Genomic DNA, 13,936 nt, shown 5'->3' with positions numbered 1-13,936 from the left:
TCTTAAATATGTGGTTTTTTATATTCTTAAACTAATACAGTACAAAGTAACGCATCAAACTGTCTTAAGATACCATCCACCTTAAATATGTGGTTTTTTATATTCTTAAACTAATACAGTACAAAGTAACGCATCAAACGGTCTTAAGATACCATCCACCTTAAATATGTGGTTTTTTATATTCTTAAACTAATACAGTACAAATTAACGCATCAAACGGTCTTAAGATATCATCTTACTATCATCTTAAATATGTGTTTTTTTATATTCTTAAACTAATACAGTACAAATTAACGCATCAAACGGTCTTAAGATACCATCTTACTATCATCTTAAATATGTGGGGGTTTTATATTCTTAAACTAATACAGTACAAAGTAACGCATCAAACGGTCTTAAGATACCATCTTACTATCATCTTAAATATGTGGTTTTTTATATTCTTAAACTAATATAGTACAAAGTAACGCATCAAACGGTCTTAAGATACCATCCACCTTAAATATGTGGGTTTTTATATTCTTAAACTAATACAGTACAAATTAACGCATCAAACGGTCTTAAGATATCATCTTACTATCATCTTAAATATGTGTTTTTTTATATTCTTAAACTAATACAGTACAAATTAACGCATCAAACGGTCTTAAGATACCATCTTACTATCATCTTAAATATGTGGGGTTTTTATATTCTTAAACTAATACAGTACAAAGTAACGCATCAAACGGTCTTAAGATACCATCCACCTTAAATATGTGGTTTTTTATATTCTTAAACTAATACAGTACAAATTAATCTGTAAAAAGCAACCACTTGTCTACAGAGACCACCTTACTATTTGTCTTATTAAATTAATAATTATCTGTGGGAATGTGAGGAAAAATAAAGAGTTCAGTGGCGGATCCAAGGGGATGGATAGGGTTTTTCTGCCCCATCCCGTCTAGTTATGCCAAGAGAAAAAAAAAATGAACCTTTAATTTTGTTGCGTTTTTTTTTCACTAGAAACTCCCACCTTTGCACCCCCACCACACACCTATAAAAATCCTAGATCCGCCCCTGAGTCATTTCAAACAGAACAACTTACATTCTCTTCAGATATCGTCCTCGGTAGACTGGTTCCGAACCGATGACTGGTTCTCTCAAATAAAGCGGAGCAGACTGGAAACTCAAAGAAACCATTTTCTCCAGGTACCAAAATCTACCAGCGTTCAGCGACAGTGAGCTACGCTAACGATCGCGAACTATTTGACTGGTCCCCGATGTGCTCATTTGGGTTTACTGTGAAGCGCGTAAACGCAGTATAGCAGACGTTTTTCTGGTTTGTCTGGATGGACTCGGTCTTGTTTACATTTCCACAATCAGCTAAGAAATCGTCAACATCTGAACTTGAAGTAATGTTACCTCGGCTGGTGGAAGTTTCATATTCTGTACAAATTACAGCAGTGACGATAACGGTGCAGTTAAAAAGCAAATTCGTTGTAATCTAATATCTTCAGTACGGCCGTTTTAGATTCCTGTAAAAAAAAGGTGAATAAATGTATACAAATTACACTTCATTAAAGATAACAATGCAGTTAAAAAGCAAATTTGTTGTAATCTGATATCTTCAGAACTGCCTTTGTTGATTCCTGGTGGAAAAATGCATTAATTTATAACAAATCCTGGACAAAAAAGTGAAAGTAAACAAATGAAAAGAAGTATTTAATAATACCTCAAAATAATATGTTTTTTTTCAACTGTGGCTATATGCATTGTGTCTAACATTTGATCTAGAGAGTAAAAAACCCAACAACAACAAAAAAAAAACCTCACACACAAAAACCCCCACCAAAAAACCCACACAACACAAACGAAACTAAAACAACAACAAACAAAGCACAAACATCAAAACAAAAACAAAACAAAAACAAAACATGACCAATAGCCGATGGTTAATAAATCAATGTGCTCTAGTGGTGTCGTTAAACAAAACAAACTTTAACTTTTTCACTACCAACCCATTCTTTAATCTAATCGCTTCTACTTTCTAGGGGCGGGACGTAGCCCAGTGATGCGCGGTCGGCCTGGGATCGATCCCCGTCGGTGGGCCCATTGGGCTATTTCTCGCTCCAGCCAGTGCACCACGACTGGTGTATCAAAGGCCGTGGTATGTGCTATCCTGTCTGTGGTTTGGTGCATATAAAAGATCCCTTGCTGCTAATCGAAAGGAGTAGCCCATGAAGTGGCTACAGCGGATTTCCCCTCTCTGTATTTATGTGGTCCTTAACCATATGTCCGACGCCATATAACCGTAAATAAAATGTGTTGTGTGCGTCGTTAAATAAAACATTTCCTTCTACTTTATGATTCTGCAGTATACTTGGAATATAAATTAAAATCACCATCTTGGAACGTTATGTTATGTGGTTTGATCTAGTTCAGTCATAATCAATAGAGCGCAGGCCAGAGTATACCAAAGGATCGTGCTATCCTGTCTGTGGAAAAGTGCTTATAAAAGATCCTAATGGAAACATGTAGCAGGTTCCGCTGAAGACTACGTATGTGTCAGAAATTACCAAATGTTTGACATCCAGTATCCAATGATTAAATTAACTAATATGCTCTCATGGTGTCGTTAAACAAAACAATGCAACCTGATGTAAAGATTAAGGGAAAGTCTCTTGAATACATATGTCAACTAATCTGATTATTCCATAGCAAATAATTCATATTACACAGTGCTATAATACGATTTAGTACATACTCTCTATTCGTATCGGTTAAAAAGCGAACACATGACCTTCTGGAGACAATGGTAGACCTGAGATTGTGCAGTGATCAATAATAAGTGGTTAACCATTGAGATTTAACGTAAACTGACTGATATCCTTAAACACCGGCCTCGGTGGTGTCGTGGTTAAGCCATAGGGCATGTCCGATATTTATATGTCGAAACATTTCCCATCCATAAAAATACAAACTGAGCATGTTAAACGAAGGCAATTAGACCAGGATCTACAAACATGGCATATCAACATCGAGTCTACACCCAAAGGCAAAACATATTTTATTTTTAAACAAACTTTAAATTTGGAAAAAAATACTTTATTAAATTACCCGAAAAATTGTGGACCATCATTCTGAAATTCAGAACATGTAATCACTCTCTACCCATAGAAACCGGATGCTGGAATAGCATCTCAGTCGAAAATAGATTATGTACATTGTGCGAAGAAAATTATATCGAAGATGAATATCTCTGTTTATTTAAGTGTAATTATTTTATGAATACACGCAACATGCTTATAAAGCCATAATATTATAATAAAAAAAACCTAGAACACTTAAATTCAAAGAACTGCTTAACTGTAATAGCATAAGCACCTTCCATGAAATGTCAAAATTCATCTCTGAAATTACAAGTAAATTCAGTAAACCATAGATAAACATCTTCAATATCTGCTATATTTGAATGTCCTGTCGCCATGTGTCTTCATTTTTAAAATGTGTGTACAGCTATTTTGAATTATGTCAGTATATATTCTACGAAGAACTCCTGTCACTGTAAATAACTATTGTACAATAATTCCTCATACGCTGTCGTTTAACGGCCTGAGTGTATAGAAATAAAGTTCCAAGTTTCAAGGCATAATGCTGGTAGGTACAGGGTTCACTGCCCAGCACCAGCTCTCACCCATAGCAAGTTTTAATGACTCAATGGGTAAGTGTAAGACCACTACACCCTCTTCTCTCTCACTAACCACTAACAACTATGTCACTGTCCTGGACAGACAGCCCAGATAGCTGAGGTGTATACCCAGGACAGCATGCTTGAATCTTAATTGGATATAAGCACGAAAATAAGCTGATATAAAATAAATAAAATCCTCCGATTACGCAGTGATCACAAATAAGTGGTTGAACGCTGAGATTTAACTTAAACTGACATCCATAACCACCGGCTTCGGTCATCGAACATAAGGCTGGTAGGTAATGGGTTCGCAGCCCGGTACCGGATCCCACACAGAGTGCATTTTAACGACTCAATGGGTAGTTGTAAGACCACTACACCGACCTCTCTCTCTCATTAATCACGTACAACTAACAACTAATCCACTGTCCGAGATAACTGAAGTGTGTTCCCAGGACAGCGTGCTTGAACCTTAATTGGATATAAGCACGAGCATAAGTTGACATGAAAGGATTTAACAAAAATGGACTTACATCCATAAGTGTACGAATGCTAGAGCCAATCCGCAATTTCGGGCATATATTTGGGCAAACTGATCTGACCTGAAACCTGTTCACCATATATTTCCATCATTCCATCCACAATCCAGATAGCTATATGCATAGTGATTCGTTTCCAACCATATATATATATATATATATATATATATATATATATATATATATATATATATATATATATATATATATATAGCTGCTTGGCTGTAATGCCAATATGAATAAATAATGTTGACCAGATTCGGGCATATTCGTATAATTCCTACTCCCACCCTCCCTTGGATAAACGGGAGCCCGTACGTCTATGTAACGTCCAATCAAGGTATGTATTATACAACACTACATTGATCCAACGCGCAGCTACTAATCTATCACAAATATTACCTATCTGTTTAACTGTTGAATTTGTATATTGATGTTGTATGTGATATTTGTATTTTTGCACAGTTCTTTACACTGTGTTTTAATTTAACTGTTGAATTTGTATATTGATGGTGTATGTGATATTTGTATTTTTGCACAGTTCTTTACACTGTGTTTTAATTTAACTGTTGCATTTGTATATTGATGGTGTATGTGATATTTGTATTTTTGCACAGTTCTTTACACTGTGTTTTAATTTAACTGTTGCATTTGTATATTGATGGTGTATGTGATATTTGTATTTTTGCACAGTTCTTTACACTGTGTTTTAATTTAACTGTTGAATTTGTATATCGATGTTGTATGTGATATTTGTATTTTTGCACAGTTCTTTACACTGTGTTTTAATTTAACTGTTGAATTTGTATATTGATGTTGTATGTGATATTTGTATTTTTGCACAGTTCTTTACACTGTGCTTTAATTTAACTGTTGAATTTGTATATTGATGTTGTATGTGATATTTGTATTTTTGCACAGTTCTTTACACTGTGTTTTAATTTAACTGTTGAATTTGTATATTGATGGTGTATGTGATATTTGTATTTTTGCACAGTTCTTTACACTGTGTTTTAATTTAACTGTTGAATTTGTATATTGATGGTGTATGTGATATTTGTATTTTTGCACAGTTCTTTACACTGTGTTTTAATTTAACTGTTGAATTTGTATATCGATGTTGTATGTGATATTTGTATTTTTGCACCGTTCTTTACACTGTGTTTTAATTTAACTGTTGAATTTGTATATTGATGTTGTATGTGATATTTGTATTTTTGCACAGTTCTTTACACTGTGTTTTAATTTAACTGTTGAATTTGTATATTGATGTTGTATGTGATATTTGTATTTTTGCACCGTTCTTTACACTGTGTTTTAATTTAACTGTTGAATTTGTATATTGATGTTGTATGTGATATTTGTATTTTTGCACCGTTCTTTACACTGTGCTTTAATTTAACTGTTGAATTTGTATATCGATGTTGTATGTGATATTTGTATTTTTGCACCGTTCTTTACACTGTGCTTTAATTTAACTGTTGAATTTGTATATTGATGTTGTATGTGATATTTGTATTTTTGCACAGTTCTTTACACTGTGTTTTAATTTAACTGTTGAATTTGTATATCGATGTTGTATGTGATATTTGTATTTTTGCACCGTTCTTTACACTGTGTTTTAATTTAACTGTTGAATTTGTATATTGATGTTGTATGTGATATTTGTATTTTTGCACAGTTCTTTACACTGTGTTTTAATTTAACTGTTGAATTTGTATATTGATGTTGTATGTGATATTTGTATTTTTGCACAGTTCTTTACACTGTGTTTTAATTTAACTGTTGAATTTGTATATTGATGTTGTATGTGATATTTGTATTTTTGCACAGTTCTTTACACTGTGTTTTAATTTAACTGTTGAATTTGTATATTGATGGTGTATGTGATATTTGTATTTTTGCACAGTTCTTTACACTGTGTTTTAATTTAACTGTTGAATTTGTATATCGATGTTGTATGTGATATTTGTATTTTTGCACAGTTCTTTACACTGTGTTTTAATTTAACTGTTGAATTTTTATATTGATGTTGATTATGAATTAATTATGCATTTACCTTAGTTTGACACCTAATAGACGATGTATTTTTCGTGCTTGGGTGTTGTTAAACATTCATTCATTCATTCATCCATTCATTCACTCTACTAATCTAATATTAAGCAGCCACCTATCTTAAAGTAACAGATCCTAGGTTTTAAACACTATCAGGTATTTTTCACTACTGGAGCAGTTTTTAATAATTTAAGTTAGTTAGATGTTAAGTTTAGTTAAGTTAAGTACTTACATTTTATTATTTAGAATATTCATTTTCATACACCTGAAGTGATTCAGGTGATTCAGGTTTTTGTAATACCCAAAAATGCATTTTCCACAATTTAAAAAACGCACGTTTGTCTGATAAGTAATTGTTATCGAGAAAATCTCTAGTTATTTTTAGACGATATTTTCCCCATTTAAACATCACAGGCCAGCTGCACTCTGTTATAGTCTTATCCAAATTTGTTTCAAGGTTTCTAGATTAACTAATAAACTTAGTGTCCATTTTCACCGGCTAAAACTAGGGTCTGCACCTTTAAGAGAGCATGTAACTATTTCATCAATTAATCTAATGACGTACATACCTGTAATTACAACCACCTTCCCTAAACGGGGCGGGATGTATGTAACTATTTCATCAATTAATCTAATGACGTACATACCTGTAATTACAACCACCTTCCCTAAACGGGGTGGGACGTATGTAACTATTTCATCAATTAATCTAATGACGTACATACCTGTAATTACAACCACCTTCCCTAAACGGGGCGGGATGTATGTAACTATTTCATCAATTAATCTAATGACGTACATACCTGTAATTACAACCACCTTCCCTAAACGGGGCGGGATGTATGTAACTATTTCATCAATTAATCTATTGACGTACATACCTGTAATTACAACCACCTTCCCTAAACGGGGCGGGACGTATGTAACTATTTCATCAATTAATCTAATGACGTACATACCTGTAATTACAACCACCTTCCCTAAACGGAGCGGGACGTATGTAACTATTTCCTCAGTTAATCTAATGACGGGGCGGGATGTATGTAACTATTTCCTCAGTTAATCTAATGAAGTACATAACTGTATTACAACCACCTTCCCTAAACGGGGCGGGATGTATGTAACTATTTCCTCAGTTAATCTAATGAAGTACATACCTGCATTACAACCACCTTCCCTAAACGGGGCGGTACGTATGTAACTATTTCCTCAATTAATCTAATGACGTACATACCTGTAATTACAACCACCTTCCCTAAACGGGGCGGGATGTATGTAACTATTTCCTCAGTTAATCTAATGACGTACATACCTGTATTACAACCACCTTCCCTAAACGGGGCGGGATGTATGTAACTATTTCCTCAGTTAATCTAATGACGTACATAACTGTATTACAACCACCTTCCCTAAACGGAGCGGGACGTATGTAACTATTTCCTCAGTTAATCTAATGACGGGGCGGGATGTATGTAACTATTTCCTCAGTTAATCTAATGAAGTACATAACTGTATTACAACCACCTTCCCTAAACGGGGCGGAATGTATGTAACTATTTCCTCAGTTAATCTAATGACGTACATACCTGTATTACAACCACCTTCCCTAAACGGGGCGGGACGTAGCCCAATGGTAAAGCGCTCGCTCGATGTGCGGTCGGTCTGGGATCGATCCCCGTCTGTGGGCCCATTGGGCTATTTCTCGTTCCAGCCAGTGCACCACGATTGGTATATCAAAGGCCGTGGTATGTACTACCCTGTCTGTGGGATGGTGCATATAAAAGATCCCTTGCTGCTAATCGAAGAGTAGCCCATGAAGTGGCGACAGCTGGTTTCCTCTCTCAATATCTGTGTGGTCCTTAACCATATGTCTGACGCCATATAACCGTAAATACAATGTTTTGAAAGAAAGAAAGAAGTGTTTTATTTAACGACGCACTCAACACATTTTATTTACGGTTATATGGCTTCAGACATATGGTTAAGGACCACACAGATTTTGAGAGGAAACCCGCTGTCGCCACTACATGGGCTACTCTTCCGCTTGGCAGCAAGGGATCTTTTATTTGCGCTTCCCATAGGCAGGATAGCACAAACCATGGCCTTTGTTGAACCAGTTATGGATCACTGGTCGGTGCAAGTGATTTACACCTACCCATTGAGCCTTGCGGAGCACTCACTCAGGGTTTGGAGTCGGTATCTGGATTAAAAATCCCATGCCTCGACTGGGATCCGAACCCAGTACCTACCAGCCTGTAGACCGATGGCCTGCCACGACGCCACCGAGGCCGGTCTACAATGTTTTGAGTGCGGCGTTAAATAAAACATTTTTTTTTTCCTTTCCTAAAGAGGCCACGTTTGGATGTCAGGTTGTCGCTTAACACACGATTTACTTACCTAAATTACTCGCTTAAGACAATGCACCACGACTGGTACACCGAAGGCCGTGGCATGTGCTATCCTGTCTATGAGATGGTGCATATAAAAGATACCTTGCTGCTAATCGAAAAGAATAGTCCATGAAGTGGTGACAGCGGGTTTCCTCCCTCAATATATGTGTGGTCCTAAACCATATGTCCGACGCCATATAACAGTAAATAAAATGTGTTGAGTGCGTCGTTAAATTCCTTCCTTTACCTAAATTACATCAAGAATAAGAATCTCCTTACCTGACACACACACACTGCTTTGCAACATTAATCTTCGAAAACCTGGGTTTTCCCATAATACTCACTGACAACGAGGATCTTCAGGACACAGGGAAATAAAATCAATAATCATTTATCACGACCTATCTTAATCTTTCAGGGGCGTAGCGTGGTCTGGACATGGGTGGGGTGGTTCGAATTTGAAGCTAGCAGACCCTTTTATCTACAATTTTCCTGGACACCAATATGAATATCCTAATATTGTAGGGTAAAAATGTGTTAGCTTCACCGGGGATGGTGTGGGATATGTGTGGTGTGTGTGTGATGTGTGTGGTGTGTGTGCGTGCGTGTGTGTGTGTGTGTGTGTGTGTGTGTGTGTGTGTGTGTGTGTTTTGGGTGTGGAGGGAGTGGGTTGGGGGGGGGGGGTGTGGTTCATTCGACCACTCGAACAGCCAGCGCACCACGACTTGTATATCAAAGACCGTGGTATGTGCTATCCTGTCTGTGGGATGGTCCATATACTAGTAAAAGATCCCTTGTTACGACGATAATGGGGAAAATGTAGCGGGTTTCCTCTCTAAGACTATATGTCAAATTACCAAATGTTTCACATCCAATAGCCGATGATTAATAAATCAATGTGCTCTAGTGGTGTCGTTAAAAAAAAATAAACTTGCGACCCTCCCCACCCGACATCCCTGAACTACGCAGACTTCTGTACATACATTTCAACGTAGATCGTTGCTTAGAACTAAACACTGTTTACACTGCTGTATGCATCAAACTCGTATATTACCTGAATAAAAGGTAAATATTTGAGGGATCACACAGATAATAACAGTAAATAATCAATGCAACCAAATCCCTAAATCCACAGAGTTAGAAATTGTCTGTTAATGTCAATTCGACTCCACTGACATTGTATCCCACATTACAACTTTGTATAACTTACTATAAGTACAGACATTAATACGCAAGGGGCGGGACGTAGCCCAGTGGTAAAGCGCTCTCCTGGGCCCAGTAACATAAAGCACTCGTAACAGTTACGTCAGACGTACACCATGCATAATGTGTGGTGTACGTCTGACGTAAGTGTTACGAGTGCTTTGTGTTACCGGGCCCTGGTGCGCTGTAGGTCTGGGATCGATCCCCATCGATGGGTTCATTGGGTTATTTCTTGTTCTAGCCAGTGCACCACGACTAATTTATGTGTTGCATGTCTGTGGGATAGTGTGCATATAAAATATCCCTTGCTACTAATGGAAAAATATAGCGGGTTTTCTCTCTATGACTATATTTAACAATTACCACATGTTTGACATCCAATAGCCGATCATTAAAAAATCAATGTGCTCTAACAAATTATTACAATCTGTATATTTATACAGTTATTGATATAATAATATAAATAAACCTAATATTATGTGTATAGGAATAAATAATGTTTATAGTGTTTGCTATCAGAGTAAATTTATTTGTATAAACATTTAAACATTTTTACAATTACTCAGCACTACATGCATCGAACTTACTTTACCTGTATAATATATATTTTGGGGAATCGACTTTTTTCACCCCCTCCTTCAGACCCCCCCCCCCACACACACACACACAATATGAAATAGTGATATAGATCTTCACAGAACTTTTTACATGTAACAAAGGTTTTTTATACACACCTTAACCTACACGTACCTGCATTAAAAATAACCACTTTATATAAACTAGACCTACCTGCATACACAATTACAAAACTCATCTTTATACTGACAGACCTCTTTACCGTGATGTGTATTCTTTTAATTTTACACTGTCCAACCTTTACTGGGAGGATTCGAACTACGGACCCTCTATACAAGAGCTCAGCGCTGTACATTTAAAAATGATCTAACCTACACTTACCTGTATAACGATAATTACAAAACATATCTAATGATATTCTCCTTCAGTATATTTTTATACTGTCCAACATCCACTGAGAGGATTTGAACTATGGACCCTCTGATCGAGAGTTTAGCGGTCTAATTCTAAAAAATAGCTAACTGACCTACACTTAACTGTATAAAAATAATAATTACAACACACATCTGACGATATATTTCTTAAACATATATATATATTTTTATGCTGTCCAACATCCATTGAGAGTATTCGAACTACGGACCCTCTGAACGAGAGTTTAGTAGTCAACTTTAAAACAATATCTAACTGACCTACACTTACCCGCTTAAGAATAATTGCAATACACAGCTGATGATATGTTTCTTCACCTAAATGTATGCTTCCAATTTCCACTGAAAGGATTCGAACTACGGCCCCTCTGTACGTGAGTCGAGCTCTGTATTTGTCTTTTTTTCTCTCAGTTATGAGATAACAGATAAATTCCCAATATATATTCACCCACTCCCAAGTTGCAGCACTTTATACGAACACTCCAACCGGGGTACACACACACACGTCAACTTCCTCAAATGAAGCTACACCCTCGGGTTGTAGACCACGGGTAGATGAAGCGAAACCTATTTACATAACATTACCTGTTTACAGGTAAATTAATCATTTGGCTTACTCAATCATTTCGTCAAAGTGTTAAAAACAGCCATTCTTCGTACACTTCTATCCAAACATAACATTTCAGTGTACAGGGAGTCAATCATATTTCATGAACTACCACTACTACAAGTAGATTAAATATCATTACCCGGTTTATTGGCAAGTACCCAGCGAATAATGGCGGCGTTTAACTACCATGGCGACCGTGGGGGGCAAAACAGGTGACCAACAAAGACCAAGGTGAATGAAATTTGGAATCAATACGCTGGAACAAGCTGTCGTGCGAGATCAATCAGGCAAATTAATAACGAGAACAATGAACAGGATACGACAGGATCCCAATGATATTGATTAACAGTATTTCCAACTCTATTAAAAGTTGTTATGTATTAGAAGGTAGAACCGGCCTCACTGGCGTCGTGGTTAGGCCGTCGGACTTACGTTTGGTAAGTACTGGGTTCGTAACCCGGTACTGGCTCCCACCCAGAGCGAGTTTTTAATACGCTGGAACAAGCTGTCGTGCGAGATCAATCAGGCAAATTAATAACGAGAACAATGAACAGGATACGACAGGATCCCATTGATATTGATTAACAATATTTCCAACTCTATTGAAAGCTGTTATGCATTACAAGGTAGATTCGGCCCTCAGTGGTGTTGTGGTTAAGCCATCGGACTTGAGGCTGGTAGGTACTGGGTTCGTAACCCAGTACTGGCTTCCACCAAGAGCGAGTTTTAATCAATACGCTGGATACGATAGGATGCCAATGGTATCGATTAATATTACTTCCATCTCTATCAAAGTTTTTATGCATTAGAAGGTAGAGGGCGGGATTTAGCTCAGTCGGTTGAGTGCTTGCCTGAGGTGCTTGCGTCGCAGGATCGAACCACCTCGGTGGATCCATTTGGATTTTTTCTCGTTCCAGCCAGTGCATCACAACTGCACAAAGGCCGTGGCGTATGTGTTTTTCTGTCTGTGGGAAAGTGCATATAAAAGATCCCTTGCTGCATTAGAAAAGAAAATGTAGCGGGTTTCTTCTGATGATTACGAGTCAGAATTACCAAATGTTTGACATCCAATAGCTGATTAGGGGCGGGACGTAGCTCAGTAGTACAGCGCTCGCTCGATGCGCAGTCGGTCTGGGATCGATTGCCGTCGGTGGGCCCATTGGCTATTTTTCGTCACAGCCAGTGCACCATGACTGGTATATCAAAGGCCGTGGTATGTGCTATCCTGTCTGTGGGATGATGCATATAAAAGATCCCTTGCTGCTAATCGGAAAAAGTAGCCCATGAAGTGGCGACAGCGGGTTTCCTCTCTCAATATCTGTGCGGTCCTTAACCATATGTCTGACACCATATAACCGTAACTAAAATGTGTTGAGTGCGTCGTTAAATAAAACATTTCTTTCTTTTTCCAATAAACCGATGATTAATTAAATGATGTGATCCAGTGGTGTCGTTAAACAAAACGAACTTTTAACGTTATGTATTAGAAGGTAAAACCGGCCTCAGTGGCGTCGTGGTTAAGCCATCGGACTTACGTCTGGTAGGTACTAGGTTCGAAGCCCGTTACTGGTTCGCACTCAGAGCGAGTTTTAATGATTCAACGTCACGCACCCAAATAAATATGTAAGCAATAGTATACTACATTCGTGTCCGTTAGAAATGTTTATGATTATCTTACAAGTCGTTCTTTAAACGTAGCCCAGTGGTAAAGCGATCACTTGATGCGCAGTCGGTTTGGGATCGATCCCCGTCGGTCGGCCCATTCGGGTTATTTCTCGTTCCAGCCAGTGCACTTCGACTGGTATATCAAAGTCCGTGCTATCCAGTCTGTGAGGTGATGCATATAAAAGATCCCTTGCTACTAATGGAAAAAAAATGTAGCGGGTTTCCTATCTAAGACTATATGTAAAACATTACCAAATGGTTGACATCCAGTTCCCGATGATTAATAAATCAATGTGATCTAGAGGTGTCGTTAAACAAAACAAACTTCTATGCATTAGAAGGTAGAGATACAAGAACTTTCCGAATGGGGCCTAGATTTTGTTGGGTTTTTTTTTAAAAAGGGGAGCCCTGTGAAGCGAGGAGTTAACGGCCTCAGTGTTGTCGTGGTTCAGCCATCGGACATAAGGCTAGTAGATATTGGGTTCGCAGCCCGGTACCGGCTCCAACCCAGAGCGTGATTTTAACGACTCAGTGGGTAGGTGTAAGGCCACTACACCGACGTCTTTCTCGCTAACCACTAACAACTAATCACTAACCCATTTCCTGGACAGACAGTCCAGGTAGCTGAGATGTATATCCAGAACAGCGTGCTTGAACCTTAATTGGACATGAGCACGAAAATAAGTTGAAATGAATGAATTAAGGAAGAATGCTACTTTAGAGGAGAGGTGCCAGCAACATAGAAGAATTTTCTATTCGTATATATGTCATGTGAAGTGTGTGTGTGTGGGGGG

This window comes from Gigantopelta aegis, chromosome 13, assembly GCF_016097555.1.
Source record: "Gigantopelta aegis isolate Gae_Host chromosome 13, Gae_host_genome, whole genome shotgun sequence".
Classification (NCBI taxonomy): domain Eukaryota; kingdom Metazoa; phylum Mollusca; class Gastropoda; order Neomphalida; family Peltospiridae; genus Gigantopelta; species Gigantopelta aegis.
This window is presented reverse-complemented; position numbering follows the sequence as displayed.